This window comes from Mastomys coucha, unplaced genomic scaffold, assembly GCF_008632895.1.
Source record: "Mastomys coucha isolate ucsf_1 unplaced genomic scaffold, UCSF_Mcou_1 pScaffold18, whole genome shotgun sequence".
Lineage (NCBI taxonomy): Eukaryota > Metazoa > Chordata > Mammalia > Rodentia > Muridae > Mastomys > Mastomys coucha.
The window spans coordinates 24,902,493-24,915,695 of NW_022196900.1; the positions used below are offsets into that span (position 1 = coordinate 24,902,493).

At 42.8% G+C, this 13,203-nt stretch overlaps 1 protein-coding gene across 4 annotated transcripts in view; it reads right to left on the reverse strand.

Moving 5' to 3' along the window:
• The window catches only part of Tnc (tenascin C), an 87,229-nt gene extending 74,026 nt beyond the window's left edge, over positions 1-13,203 (reverse strand). For 3 of the 4 annotated variants that reach the window (XM_031377654.1, XM_031377653.1, XM_031377651.1), the window contains exon 1: positions 12,953-13,186. The gene's annotated coding sequence lies outside the window, so the exon portion shown is untranslated. Of the gene's footprint in view, positions 1-12,952 lie in introns of all 4 variants that reach the window. The other variant, XM_031377652.1, reaches the window with a different exon arrangement.

The window sequence follows — 13,203 nt, forward strand, 5'->3', positions numbered from 1 at the left end:
TTTTTGCCTCTCTTCCCTTATGGCATGATCTGGATATTTGTGGATACTTGTAACACTCATATACTGAAATTTAACAGTATGATACTATTACTGTTGCTGGGAAGTAACTGGTCATGTGGATAGGGCTCTCTATAATGGGATCAAAGTCTTTCAAACTGATGCTCCATGGAACCTCCTTGTCTCTTCCAACCTGTGTAGGCACAGATCTTAATCTATGAACCAGGATGTGGGCACTTCCAAGACATGGAATCTACTGGTGCTTTATTCCTAAGATCAATTTCTCTAGGCAAGTAGATTTTTGTTCTTTCTGTACTACTCAGCACACAAAGTTTTGCCATAGAATCCCACATAGAATAAGATAGCTCTATAATGAATTATAGAATAGCACCTTATTGTCTCTACTACTGTGTTGTCAGCCTTTGGAACTGTAGATGAAAAGACCTTATGAACCCTGAATTTCCAAGATGTCTCCAGACTTTCAAGCCACAGCCCTCTTTAAGTGATTCTCCGTAAGGATCTGTTACATAGGACACATTTTGAGAGCTCCTTACCAAGTGGGGGGTCTTAATACCAAGAGCTGCCTCAAAAACAGTGTCAGCATGAATGACCATAGCCATCTGTGTGACATGCTAGGTTTTTTTGAAGCAATGTAATACACAATACTATTTAATAACCACCATGATCTTCTAAAATAGGTATTGCTGTATTGTTTCTTTTATATATATTTAGAAAGTTAAAGTTAGAGTAGATATTTTGTCAAGCTTGCACAGCAAACAAAAACATTTTGGACCCAGACCACTCAGATACTAAAGCCACACTCTTAATCATGATTCATTTTTTTCTATGGGTTGTGATTTGCCCCATATCCAAAGACAAAGAGATCCTTGTCTTCTTCTCTTCCCTGAGACCATTCATTCCTCCTACTAGTTGGTGACTCATCAATCCTGTTACAACAGCCATCTCTGATTCATTCTCAAATCCCCTGACAGATGTCCTCTGTCCTTGGTACTGGCCTTTCCCAAATCCCAAGTAATGATGGCAGTTATTTTTAGGACTGTCTTTGAAAGCAAAGAGAATCCTTGAAGTCTGCATCCTGACATGGTTTCCTGTCTAATGCTGGCATGGTTTCCTGCTGTCAGAATGTGTGCTATCACCCTGCATAGTTGTGAGACCCAAGGATGAAACATATAAATGACTTTTAACTCTAGCTTTTCTAAGCAAGACTTATGGGAAATGGATTTTTGAGTCTTGGAAATAAGGACTTTTATCAGGTATTTAAGATTAATTTTGAGTCATGCTGATTTTCAGATGAACCAGGTACAAATATCCTCTTGAGAACTGTTTTGTTGGAAGGGTTGGTTTATTATATAACAATTATAGTTTAATATAAGGGATGCTGCAAAAGGGCACAGTAGGGGAGCATCTATTGTAGTTGAAGGAGGTGGCATCAGAACTGACAACTGAAGAAAGAAGATCATTTAGATGTAAAACAGAGAATGCCATTCTATATAAGAGGGAATGATGTTTGCCAGAAAAAAATAAGTATAAAAGCTGTGTGTGGAAAGCATGGTGCTAGTTGAGGCTCAGAGTCTGCTTGGAGGCCAGGGATCTGGATGATAGGAAACCCTGAATGTCAATTAGGTGATGCCAATTTTCTTCGTAGAAGTTTACTTGGAAATATTTGGGCATAGACATTCTGGCCTTTATAATTCTAAAGTGTGACACAATCAAAGGAGAAAACTGGTGTGATGGGGCTCTGGTAGGAATCTATTGCATTGGCTCATTTATACGATGCTGAGATTGAATATGGAGGTTGCTAATAGAGGGCATGGAGAAGCAGTGAAGTGCTTGATTTGTATTCCTTACCTTGTTTAGTTTGATTCAGGTTAATTAGATCAAAATCTCCTAAAGGAGACAATTTAAGAGAGGAAAAGTTTAATTTTGGCTCACTGTTTCAGAGAGTGGCAGTCCATCATGGCAGAGAATATTTTAAAGCTGTAGACAGTAAAAGACTAAGATTTCCTCATAAAACTTTGCCACCTATTCTGGGCAGTTGTGGGCAGGGTGGTCTAGCACATTTACAGATAGTTATAATATGCTTGGCAGTACCTTCTTGGAATGTAAGCATAACCTAAGGAGATGTGATTGGGTATCCATTTAACAAGGGATGGAGTTGTGATTACTCTTGGTTGTCAACTTGAATGAATATGGAATCAACTCAGAGGCAGGTATGTAAGGCTATTTACTAGGAAAATGAACTGAAGGGGAGTAATCTCCCTCCGAGTGTGTGGGGACTTCCTGTGATGACAGTATGTGCAAAGATCCAAGGGAAAAGCTATTTCCTTTCTGTCTGTTTGCATTATCCTGCCATTGGTGAGTGCATCTACTCTGTTGCCACTATTACCTCTGTTGCTGCCATCTTTCACGGATGTGAGTACCCAGGTTCTTTAGCTTCCCGATATAGACTAAAGATTAGGGGCTCTTCAGGATTCTTCCAGACCTTAAACACCACATTGGATCTTCTGGGGCATCCAGCTTTGTAGACTGAGTAGCCACCAGTTCTCTGGCTAACCATTATGATAATCATCAGTGTTATACTACAGACCATATCCTAATATGGTAAGCCAACCTAATAAATCTCCCTTAATATATATATTCATCCTATTAGTTCTGTTTCTCAAGAGAGCCCTGACTAATGTCGAAGATGTGGTGACTGAAGCATGTGGCAGAAACTGCTCATATATTGCAAGCCAGGAAACACAAAGCCAGAGATAAAGACAGGGAACAGGGCTAGATATAACATTCGAAGGCATATCACTTCTGCCACCCAGACCTTGCTCTTGAAAATTCTTTATTAGACTATAGAATCTATAGTCTCCAGAACAACACTTCCAGCTGAGAATTAAGCACTGAGGAAACAAACTTGAGCAACATTTTATATTCAAACCAAATGTGGTGGTTTGAATATGTTTGGCCCAGGGAGTGGCACTAAATGTGGTCTTGTTGGAGTAGTTGTGGCCTTGTTGGAGGAAATGTATCACTGTAAAGGGTGAGGTTAACCAGTCTTCCCATGGTTACCTTTGGAACAAGATGTAGGACTCTCAGCTCCTTCTCCAGTGTGTGTCATGCCTGCCTGGACACTGCCATGATTCTGCCTTGATGATAATGGACTGAACCCCTGAACCTGTAAGTCAGACTCAATTAATTGTCCTTTATTAGAGTTGCCTTGGTCATGGAGTCTCTTCATAGCAATGGATATCCTAAGATACCATAACAGTAGTAGAAGACACACCATACTGTATATGGTATAGAAGAAAGAAAGAAAATGAAATTCCAATGTTTAGTCTTAATTTATATGCTGGGAGGCCTATATTGGTGATAAGAAAAGCAGGTATTTTCACCTTGTTTACTTTACCTTTCAGTAAAATATATTTTGTGCGATGGCAAATCTTGCTTGTCAATTTGACTGAATCTGGAATCTAAGCTACTGGGCACTCCTATGAGGGATTTTCTTCATTATTTCAGATTATTTGAAGCAAGATGACCCACCTTAAATCTGGATAGCACCTTCTGGTGGTAGCTCACATGAAAGATCATGAAACAAGGAAACTTGTTTTTTTGCCTGCTTGTCTGTGGGGAAACCTTGCTAATTAAGGTTAACATCTACCAAGACTGGTCAAATCATCAGAACTCAGCAGAAAATGGAGGACTACCCTTACCAGCAGGGCTTTCCCTTCTCTGACTTTGTTCGGGGAGTCCAACCTCTAACACCTTTTACCTTGGAAAAGGTGAGTCATCCTTGGCAGACCTATAAGTTCAACTTCTACTCCCCACCCCTGTAAGAACCCTCCTCATGAGTACCTGGGATTCCTGGAACGCCTCTCCACACAAATGAGGCATTCACAGAACTTTAAATTCTAGCCAATGATTTTCTTTACCCTGAAAACTCCTTCCCACTCTCCAAGGCCCATATATAGCCCTGGTTCACCCTGAATAAAGTATATGCATACAAACCGAGTCCAAATAAAGGTATGTGCATAAGCTAAGGTCCTCTCAGAGAGCTATTTCATTTAAGGCCTTTGTCTAAAAGAACTGTAACATTAAGACCTCTCCACTCCACACACACACACACACACACACACACACACACACACACACACACTCATTCTCAGCCAGCCTGGGATCCTGAAGAAGCCTAGCCATTCCATACTCTGCTCCATGCTGTAGCCTGGTATTCAGCATCACGGAACCACAGCTAGACCCCAAACGCATACCACAGTTATCTTCCTGGCATGTTCATCTACTCTGCTGCTGAAGCATTCCTTTACCAATAATAAAGCTATTTCATAGGGATTCCAACACAGCCAGGAGGCCAGCAGTTCTTCAAGAATCCTCCAGGCCATCAGTACCCAATGGGAACTGCTGAGATATTCAGTCTTATAAACTCAATGTTTACTAGATTCTCAGTCTCTCTAGTGTGAGACAGCCATTGTTAGACTACTCAGACCACATTCTGTGAGCCAATACAGTACATCTCTTTCTGATATTTGATCAGCTCTGTTGCTCTTTGAGAACCTTGGCTAATACATTTTGGAATTACTGTCTTATAAAATGCTGCTTTGGGGTGATAGTTGAAAGAAAGCAGGACCACTCAAATGAGCTATGATAACTACCATACAAATGGGTGGAAGAATTAAAACATAGATCACCTTAGTGGTGGCCACAGTTACTTGTTACCTATTGATATGAGTGCAGGTGAGATGAGTGAATTTGTAATCTATAATACGATGCCAGGGAATGGCGACACTGAATTATTAACTGTAGCAAGCTGACTCACAATTGACTGTATTGATACTAACTCTCAATAGCCTCAAGATTTCATTATGATTAAATTAGGTCAATGGATTACTTTTGAAACCAGGTGTGGTGTTGTACGCAAGTTATCCCAACACTAGGAAGCAGGAGGCTAGAGAAATTTCAAGGTCATTCTTGGCTACAGAGAAAGTTCAAGATTAACATCAATTACTTAGGACCTGATCTCAGAATATAGGTGTAGCTAAACTGGCAGAGTGCTTGCTGGCCATGCATAAAGGCCAGTGCTGCAAAAATGAAAAAAAAAAATTAGAAAGTTAAAAAAAATAGTAGAAAGTTAGAAGAGTTATAAAACCCAAAACCTACTTTGGGTGATTATTGTCAAGCAAACTCCATTCATAGAATGGTTCTCTCTCTCTCTCTCTCTCTCTCTCTCTCTCTCTCTCTCTCTTTCTCTCTCTCTTTCTCTCTCTCTCTCTGTGTGTGTGTGTGATTGGCTTGGATAAGGTAAATGGCTTTGTTGAAATGTCCCATGTGGGAAGTTATTAAGGCAACATGGAACTGAAAGCCTCAGTCTAGAAGCTCCAGAGAAATCGAGACCAGTCAACAGGTACAGCCTGGAAGGGGGCTGATCCCCAGTCAAGCCTTCAAATATGACCCAAACCCAGGTCAATGACAACTGATCGTAGAAATTTCAGCCTAACTCAGATCAGCTATGCTTTGATTCTAGACCTATAGAAGCCATAAGACACTACCTGTGATGTTTTAAATGACAAGTATGCTTTGTGCTGGGTAAGTAGCTAATAGAATTATTAGCTCAATCCATATGTGCTATACTCATTTGAGAATAAGACAGCTTTTCTTTTGTAAGAGGATATATTAACTGCAGATTTTTATGTTGTCCCTGGATTCTAAAAGCGGAGTCAGGATACCCAAGACACTGCCCTGACCCACTGCCAGCTGGCATAACATCTTAGGAAAACATCTCTTCCTCATGTCTCAGTCTCACTGATCTTTAAAATGAAGATGTTAAAGTTGGCCAGTGATTCGTACAAATATTTTCATCCTCATCCTCCTCTTCCTCCTACTTTCTTCTCATTTTTGTGCCAGAGAAGCCTTTCAGCAAATTCTGTCTCATGTGGAAGTTCTATGCACAAAACATAAATGGAGAGGGGCTTTAGTTGAAATGAAGTTGAATGTGATTTTTGCCTTACCCTTCTCTCCAGGGCATCTCCTGAATTACCTCTTTGAATCTGATCTGTAAGCTCCTGGCTTTGAGGGTACCCATCAATCAGCCTCTTCATATTTGACATTCAGAGTTCTAGTGAAAGCAACCTGCCTGTCAGAAGCTCTCCTGTAACACCCCTGCTTCCAGCTACTTCTGTATGATTGTCAATGACACAGGCTATTCCTGATGCCACTGCGCACTATGGGAGGGAGCTGTCTAGCTTCCTGTTTTCCCCAGCAAGCAGACTCTGGGCTGTGACAAAGCTCCTTCTGTGGTTACCTCCACCAGACTTCCACATTCGTAGGTGGCTTTATTATTAGATGTATACATTTTTAGTTTTTAAGATATTACCATTTCACATACTGGTGTTTACACTTGGTATTTGCAAGGGGCTCTGGCTGGCAGATGGTCTAACGGAGTTCTGGGCTGTCTTCTAGCATCAGTCTGTAATTTCTCCAGGTGATCTGCAGTGGTGGTCTGTTGTATGTACTTTTATCCAGTATTTCCAGACCTCATATCTATAGCCTTAATATTTTGAATAAAGCGAATGTTTTTCCCAGCAGCCTTCCATCTCTTCTACTTTTTAACTCAGCAACTGTTCTCTTAACTGTCTTCTACACCTACTGGGCAATAAAATTTGACTCTTCCAATGCACAGGATCCACACACTTGTCTAAAGCCCCTCATCAATAATTCACTCATCAATCCAAGCATTGCCTGTTTTACCCGACTACCCTTTTCAAAATGTAAATAGGAGGCTGTGGAGATGGCTTACGCTGCCCTTTCAGAGGGGATGAGTTCAGTTCTGAGCATCTAAGTAGGAATGCACACAACTGCCTGTAACTCCAACTCCAGAGATCTGACACTCTCCTCTGACCTCCCAGAGAAACTGTCCTTCTGTGTACCTACCCCAATAGAGACACACATCCATATACATAATTTAAAACAAAATAAATCTTTAAAATATAAATATTTATCTAGCAAATAGCCTGTCATCTCTAAGCTGTTTTTTTTCCTTTTTATCTAGAAACTTGGATCAATTCTTTAGACTCCTGTGGCATAGTGAGGGAAACAAACTTTGCGGTGTTGATCCTGCGAAGGAGCTCTGAACGCTTTTACTCTCTACTTTAGGAAAGTAACAAAGGCCTCAGTTTACCTTCCTACAAAGCCTTTATATATACATTCTGGAAGTACATCAAGGTGATGTGCCTAGGAGTATTTCATCAATGTACCAACTCATGAGTATCCATGTTGGGAAGATCTGTCCTGCACATGGCAAACTTGATAAGTCATGAAACATGGAAGAGCTGCATAGCACACCTTTAGAAGTCAAACCCTGTTGTATTGGGAACAGCAGAGAACTTCACAGACATTACATTTTGAGGGTCTGATGCCTGCAGAAGACATGCAGACTCTGGGGATAATGAATTCCCCAATATGGGATGAGCAAAAGCATGGTGCCTAGCCCGCGTAACCTGATGGCCATTACCACCTTCTAGGGACTTGGGCCTAGGTTTGTGTTAATGTTTCCCCTATCATCCATCTGCATGATATTCAATAAGCTATTTACATTAATTCACCCCAGGTCCCCGCCATTAGAATGGCAATGATATTGGAAATAATAAGCAATGGTAAAATGGCACAGTATTGATAGAGTAGGTGACAACATTTAGTGCGCTAGTTAATGTTGATCATTGGCTTGATAAGGTTTGAAAACAGGTCTAGAAACAAACCTCTGGGCATGTCTGTGAGTCATTTTCTACACTGCACTAATTGACATGAGAAGCCTCACCCTAAGTGTGGGTGGCATCATTCTATGCATGGGGATTCTGGACTCCATACAAAGGAGAAAGCCGACTGAGTACCAGCTCTCATCACTCTACTTCCTGAACATGGATGCAGTTATGACCAGCCACCCCCAGCTCCTGCCACTATGCCTTCTCCGCCAGGACAGACTGTGTCCCTGCAAACTGTAACCCAAATGAAAGCCTTGACAATGAACAAAGTAACAAATGCAATCACTTTCACAGTTATCCTTCATCCGCCTGCATCCAGAATAGTTTGGACGGCATCCTTAGAGATGTTAGCAGACGCCACCTTCCCTCTTTTAGGGTAAGAGGTGACCTTTGGCTGATTCTGAAGCAAGCTATCTGCTTTCAGGGCTTATGAAACACCTTTGTCTCTTGGCATTCTGTTAGAGGAAGGTTAAAGGACCAGCCAAAGCTATTTGAGTTAAAGTGCCCACATTTCAGGACCTGTGAACTTCAGGAAATTTCAAACATCTGAGATGACTTGGAATGAAATGATCTTTTAAAAATTTCCACTCACAAATAGAGTGAAAGGACACATGGAAAGGATTTTCCATTCACAACCTACTTTGAGTGTGGGCATTTTGCTTTTGTTCCATGGTGGAGAATCAAGAATGGCAATGAGAGCACTGAACTTCAGGTGGCTCTTACCTCTAGGAGAGTGTTTTTTTAACATGTGGGTTGTAACCTCTTTGCGAGTTGAAGGACTCTTTCAGAGAAGTTGCCTAAGACCATCAGAAAACAGATATTTCCATTGCAATTCATAACTGTAGGGAATTACAGTTATGAAGTAACCACAAAAATAATTTTATTTGGGGGCAGGGAGAGTCACCACAACCTGTGAAACTGTATTAAAGGATCACAGCATTAGGAAGGTTGAGAACCACTGTTGTAGTAAGTATATATGGCAGAAAAGGAAAAAAGAACAAAGACGATTAGATTTAAGGGTATAATTGGACAAAAGTCTGAGCACCAGGGTTGAAATCAGGTAACGAGGCAGTGGTCTCTCCTCTACAAGAAGTCATAGGGTGTGTGCAGATTTCATAGAAGGCAAAGTCATCAGTGTCTTGTGTTGGAAAGGATTGGAATTTTTAGGAGGCCAGTCTCACTATACATTGAGGGGTTTTCCTTCTTGGAAAGGGGCCTTCATCTAATGTTTCCCACATGTTGAAGGTGCTTAGACTGGTCTGGGATGGGATTCAAGGGGATTCCCAGCTATCTTCACACAATGAGAGGTGTTTGAATCATAATCTTCCTCTTTGAGGCTTTGGCAGAATCTGTAGCTTGGAGTCTATAACAGTTCCCTGACTACCTTTAGAGACCCAGGATAACCCCATTTTTAATCCCCTCAGCAACCCCCTTAAAACCACACATTTAGCCCTACATCTTAGAAGATGCATGTGTGGCTCTGTTCTCCCTTTTGTAGCTCTGACCTGCACAGCCATGGGAAGTGTGTGCTGATGTCATAAAAATCAGTAGGAAGGACATAACTGCAATCTTGCTACACACCCCTCCCCTCTCCTGAGTGTGTACGTTTGTGTGTCTGTATGGATTTTTTATCTTTCTGTTCTCTGTCTTTTTCTCTTTCTCTCTCTCTTGCTATCTTTCTCTGTCTGTCTCTGTCTCTCTGTGTCTCTGTGTGTTTCTGTCTCTCTGTGTGTGTCTCTGTTTCTCTCTGTGCGTCTCTGTTTATCTCTGTGTCTGTGTCTGTCTGTCTCTCTGTCTCTCTCTCTCTCCCCCTCTCTCACTCTCTCTGCCTCTATCTCTCTCCTTTCTATTTCCCTCACCCTGTCTCTCAGCTGAAATTGGAATATTTCCGTTTCTAAGCGTTGGGTTGCACTATCAACAGCTAACCTTTCCTGTGCACCATGAAAAACGATAGCCACAGGGCTCCTCTGTGAAATTAAGAGGCACCGATGCCAGCTGGAGTCTTGTGTGCTCTCCTGGACGTTCCCCAAAGGACACCGTGCAGGTTTCTGCACTCGGTTAGCCAAGCCTGACGTCAGGAGGCAGCGTGGCACAAGAGACAAAACAGTGGGGTTTTACTTAGAAAGTTTGGGTTTGCAGCCAGTTCTGGCTCTTTTGTGGGAAGACCTGGGCTGAGCTACTCTGTTTCCTTGAACCTCAGTTTCTCCTTCTATTAAATGGAGCTGTGAATTCATAATTTGCAGTAGTAGAAAATTAAGTAGATAGTCTTCCCCATCACTCTCATGTTGCCCGCTCTGACTATTAGCTATTTTATGCCAGTGTTTGACTGCCATAGAGGAACTATATGCTGAGTGCCAACTAAATATTTGTCCCTTTTCAAACCCAAATAGCCTCAGTATGGAGGAGCCTTTGTGCAAGCTGGTTTGTAAGTTCATGGAACTGTGGGAAGAGAGATGAGAGGTATTTTTTAGTTCACTGTGAACATGAGAATGGATAGGATTCAGGGGGTATGTTTTTCATTCTGTCAGCCTGAGTTTTCTTTCCAAATTCTATTCTGGTTATATGATCAGGCTATTGCTGTATTTATGGGTGGCCACAGTCTGCCTGGTGGGGCATATTTTGTCAGAAAGGAAGTGCTTTCCTTCTGAGGGCTATACAAGAAGCTGACACATTGAAAAGAAGCACAGTCTCCAAAGAAAGATATGAGCTTAGTTTCTGGCCCCATCACTTGAGTTCCAAGACTCCAGCTCTCTGCTCTGTGAGTCTCTTTGTCTTATAAGTACACCTATGCTCTTGAGACATGCTGTGGCCATTTGGTACCATGTGCCCAAAGAAGCATCAAGAGCTCATAGCTCACACACTGCTTACTTCTATGCTGGCTATAGTGGTTACTGACATTGACTGAAACAACCCACATTTTTAAGCCTCTAAAATTCCTGTCTCCTGTTTCATTTGGGGAACTATTCTGACTCTCCTAGCCACTGGAGTTCAGAACTTTGATCTGAATAGGCACTGTCTAGCTGTGAGACCTGGAGCTGTGTGTCCTGTTGTTTGCACTCCGGTGAAAATGTTTCAGTGGGTGAATAATACGTTTGGACCCCTTAACCCCACATTAGCCCATACAGCCTCATGCTTCTCTGTTAGAAACTCATTAATTTTTGCTTCATAATTTATTAATAAATACTTCTATTGATAACTTGATAAACACTTGTTTAGAACATTAATCTTGAAAATATCTGTGGTCTAGAACAAGGTAAACAGAAACGCCTCTGTCTATCGAATCCTAACAGTGTGTGTGTCAAGAGCCCGCCATATCTGTACCAGGTGCCACAGAGCCCCAGGAGAGGTAACTCCTCACCATCTTTGTATGAGTGACAAAGCTGTTAGATGGAACCCTTGTCACCTCTTGAGACAGGGTAAAGAGAGGTCAAGAGCATGAAGTTAGGCGTTTCGAACAAAGGAGGGAGTGGGGGATTGCTGAGCTTGGCTTCACCCTTTTCATCTCTCTCTCTTGCTCGCACCATTTGGGTAACCCAGAGGATATTCATGGTCACATTCTTGGAATGTACAAAGCCAAGGCACACTGCCCCCCATGCCCTGCGAAAGGCTTGGTTCACAGGACAGGAGTATTTTCTACCAGCTTATTTAGATGGAACACACCTCTTTGCCAACCGGGGTGAGCTTTGTTGGATCTCAGGACAAGGCAGTGGGGCAGGGAGCAGCTTTCATTTCTAAGGTGCATATAGGGAAAGCTCTATAAAACAAAGAAAAAAAAGATTCCACAAAAACACATGAAAAAGAGGTATTCACGCTTAAAGAGAGCTCCCAGTCCGGCTCACCCTCGGAGGCAAAGAATCTGATTCTAAGGAACCACCAGCCACACAGCACTCCATAACCAAGCACTTGAGCCTGCAAGTGCCTGAAGACATTCTGGAGTCAGAACTCTACTTTCACATCAAGCCCGAGGCTGCCGCCTTTTCTCCTAATGGTGCCAACACAACCCCTTGCTTGTAAAATACATGCTAGGCTAGCAGGCTCTCTCAGATCCAGATCGTGCTAGATAAGAAGACAGAGGCTTTGGGGGAGGGTAAGCAGACACACTGTGAAACTGGGTTAAGTGGCGGCTGCTTTTCACTTCCAGGGTGATGGCAGCTTTGGGCCATGACAGAGACTGCCCAGTTGCTAATTTGATCTTTTTGTTCTTCATTCGCTCCTCATTCTAAGGGGAGCTGCTGTCCCCACTTTAGAGAAGTGGAAACTAAGGTCCACAGAGGTTATATATTTTCCTGGCACATTTATGTTGCGGTGGCACTAGTGGGAATGCCCAAGTCACTTCTTGGGTCAAACCCCAACTTCTTAATCCCCCTGTAACAAAGATGGCATAGAGGAATATCTGTACTCTTTCCAAAGTTCACCAGGGAAGGTGGTTTCCCATATTTAGGGAAGATGTTACTGGGGTTCTGGGATAAAGTGTCAGGAGGAAGCCTGATTTGGGAGTAATATGGGATTCGGATGCCTCTAAACCTTCCTAACATGCCCCACCTGAGGTCTGTGAATCAGGAGGATGGCACCCTGCTTCAAGAACCCACAGACGTGCCCACCAGTCTCATCTTACAGCCTGTGGGCTGTTCATCCTTGCCCAGAACTCATCTCCTCGCTCTGGTACCCAGTTCTTATCTATCCCTAGAGTGGACACTGAGGATCAAATGAGGCGAGAGGGGAACGAACACTGTCAAGTGCTGAGACTGTGTAGATGCGCGGTTGTGTTCTCCATACTACAGTACTCATTCCACGCCACAGATGTGAGCGAATACCGCTTTAAAAAGCTACTTCTTTAACGCTCAAAAGAGGGGAAAATTCACAGGTGAGAATCAACTAGGTAAAAGGTTAAGAGAAAAAGTAAGACTTTCCCTCCAAAGAAAGGCAGAGACAAAAACTTTACCAAAAGTTCCTCTGAGTGGTTACTATTGACAGATCCATACCAAGTACAAGACTGCAGGAGGGCAAGCCCGGAATAATCAGGGCGCAACTGATCACACCCAGAGAAACACTCTTTTACCGGGCCAGCTTGGAAATAAAACAGAAGTTTTATAGTTACAAACCCACATCTTACTGGGAACCAGGGAATGCCAGGAGCACACCAGAAAGACCCTGGGTAATGGGATCAACAGACTCACCTTTTCCAGGTCGGGCAAATCAAAGTCTCTGGGTGCACCAGCTTGGTGAAGAAGTACCTGGGCTAAGCCTCAGCGAGTTTCCAAGCGCGCAGTCCCTAACGTCTCCCCAGCCACTGTCTGTGCCCACCAGAGGCTAGGGTGTGTGTCTGCGCGCGGGAGAGACGCGTGACAGTAGGCAGGCTGTGGCTGGAGCAGCCAGCTTTGGCAGGCTTATATAGGGAGCTCCTTCCTCTGTAATGGGACGCCTCGCC